Here is a 2,680-nt window from a genome sequence, read left to right as displayed (position 1 = left end):
CGGCAAAATACAATAATCCCTTTTCAACAGTTCTCCAAGTCTTGACTCATTTCAGCATTAACTCAAAACTCCACAGTCCAAAGTCTCATCTGAGACAAGGCAAGCCCCTTCTGCCTATGAGCCTGTAAAATCAAAAATAAGTTATTTGCTTCTAAGATACAATGGGGGTACAAGCATTGGGTAAGTACTCCCATTCCAAAAGGGAGAAATAAGCTAAAAGAAAGGGACTACAGGCCCCATGCAAGTTTGAAACACACCAGGGCAGTCATTAAATCTTAAAGCTCCAAAATAATCTCCTTTGACTCCATGTCTCACATCCAGGCTACACTGATGCAAGGGGTATGTTCCCAAGGCCTTGGGCAGCTCTGTTCCTGCGGCTCTGCAGGACTCAGTGCCCATGGTTGCTCTCAAGAGCTGGCATTGACTGTCTGCAGCTTTTCCAGGTGCACGGTGCAGGCTGTCAGTGTGGCTACCATTCTGGGGTCTGGAGGGTGGAAAACTCCTTTCACGGCCCCACTAGGTAGGCCCCCAGTGGAGACTCTGTGTGGGAGCTCCAACCCCACATTTCCCCTCTGCATTGCCTTAGTAGAGGTACTCCATGAGGGCTCTGCCACTGCAACAGACTTCTGCCTGGACATCTAGGCTTTTCCATACATCTTCAGAAATCTAGGCAGAGGCTCCCAAGCCTCAACTCTTGCACTCTGTGCACCCACAGGCTTAACACCAAGCAGAAGCCTCCAAGGCTTATGGTTTGCACTTTCTGAAGCAGCAGCCATGTACCTGGGACCCTTTGAGCCATGGCTGAAGCTGGAGCAGCTGGGATACAGGGAGCAGTGCCCCAAGGCTGCATATGGCAGCAGGGCCCTGTGACTGACCCATAAAACCATTCTTCCCTCCTAAGCCTTTTGGCCTGTGATGAGAGGGGCTGCCTCAAAGGTCTCTGAAATGCCTTCAGGGACTTTTTCCCATTGTCTTGGCTGTTAATACTTGCTTTCCTTTCAGTTATGCAAACTTCAGTTATGCAAACTATGCAGCTGGCTTGAATTCCTCCCCGGAAAATGGGTTTTTCTTCTCTACCACATGGGCGGGCTGCAAATTTTCCAAAACTTTTACCCTCTGCTTCCCTTTTAAATATATAAGTTTGGGGGGCAAGGTGGGCGCCGAGGTTTGCAAGGGCTCACAGTGGCCAGAAACCTGGCTCAGTGCGGTGGCAGCCCAGCTTCCACTGCCCGTGAGCTAAGGACAGTCCACTCCCTCTCGCCGGCTCCAAATCCTGATCCAGGTGGGGGCCAGAGGCCCCTCGCCTCCCCTCTGAGGACCGAAGATGAGCTTCCTCTTCAGCAGCTGCTCTTCTAAAACATTCAAACTGAAGAAGAATATCCCTGAAGGATCTCATCAGTATGAACTCTTAAAACATGCAGAAGCAACTCTAGGAAGTGAGAATCTGAGACAAGCTGTTATGTTGCCTGAGGGAGAGGATCTCAATGAATGGATTGCTGTAAATACTGTGGATTTCTTTAACCAGATCAACATGTTACATGAAACTATTACAGAATTCTGCACTGAAGCAAGCTGTCCAGTCATGTCTGCAGGTCCAAGATATGAATATCACTGGGCAGATGGTACTAATATTAAAAAGCCAATCAAATGTTCTGCACCAAAATACATTGACTATTTGATGACTTGGGTTCAGGATCAGCTTGATGATGAAACTCTTTTTCCTTCTAAGATTGGTGTCCCATTTCCCAAGAACTTTATGTCTGTGGCAAAGACTATTCTAAAGCGTCTGTTCAGGGTTTATGGCCATATTTATCACCAGCACTTTGATTCTGTGATGCAGCTGCAAGAGGAGGCCCACCTCAACACCTCCTTTAAGCACTTTATTTTCTTTGATCAGGAATTTAATCTAATTGATAGGTGTGAGCTGGCCCCTCTTCAAGAATTAATAGAGGAATTTGGATCAAAAGACAGATAAATGTTTCTTCTAGAACACAGTTACCCTCTTGTTTCATCTATTGCTAGAACTATCTCATTGCTATCTGTTATAGACTAGTCATACAGACTTTAAGAAAACAGGATAAAAAGATACCCATTGTCTGTGTCTACTGATAAGATTATCCCAAAAGTAGGTTGGCATGATAGTTTCCGAGTAAGACCTTAAAGACACAGCCAAATCTTAAGTACTGTGTGACCACTCCTGTTATTATCACATAGTCATACTTGGTTGTAATATGTGATGGTTAACCTGTAGCTTATAAATTTACTTATTATTCTTTTACTCATTTACTCAGTCATTTCTTTACAAGAAAATGAGTGAATCTGTTTTAGGTGACAGCATAATGGACGTGAAGAATTTCCATCAATAATTTATGAATGAGTTTCCAGAACAAATTTCTTAATAACACTATCAGATTGGATTTATTCTTTTATTTTACAAATAAAAAATGTATTTTCAGTAAAAAAATAAAATAAATAAATATATAAGTTCTAGTTTCAGGTCATTTCTTTGCTCATGTATGTGAGCATATAGTATTAGAAGTAGCCAGGCCATATCTTGAATGCCTTGCTGCTTAGAAATTTCTTCTACTAGATACCCTAAATCATCATTCTCAAGTTCAAAGTTACACAGATTCCTAGAGCAGGAGCACAATGCCACCAACCTCTTTGTTGACACATAAGA

At 43.3% G+C, this 2,680-nt stretch overlaps 1 pseudogene across 1 annotated transcript; it reads left to right on the top strand.

Moving 5' to 3' along the window:
• Window positions 1–1,145: 1,145 nt before the first annotated feature.
• On the top strand, window positions 1,146–2,278 carry LOC112626007 (annotated as a pseudogene). Its single transcript, XR_003119814.1, has one exon. The product of XR_003119814.1 is annotated as an MOB kinase activator 1A pseudogene (transcript).
• Window positions 2,279–2,680: the final 402 nt, after the last annotated feature.

The sequence above is a fragment of the Theropithecus gelada genome, chromosome 6 (assembly GCF_003255815.1).
Source record: "Theropithecus gelada isolate Dixy chromosome 6, Tgel_1.0, whole genome shotgun sequence".
In the NCBI taxonomy this organism is placed as follows: domain Eukaryota; kingdom Metazoa; phylum Chordata; class Mammalia; order Primates; family Cercopithecidae; genus Theropithecus; species Theropithecus gelada.
This window is presented reverse-complemented; position numbering and strand designations above follow the sequence as displayed.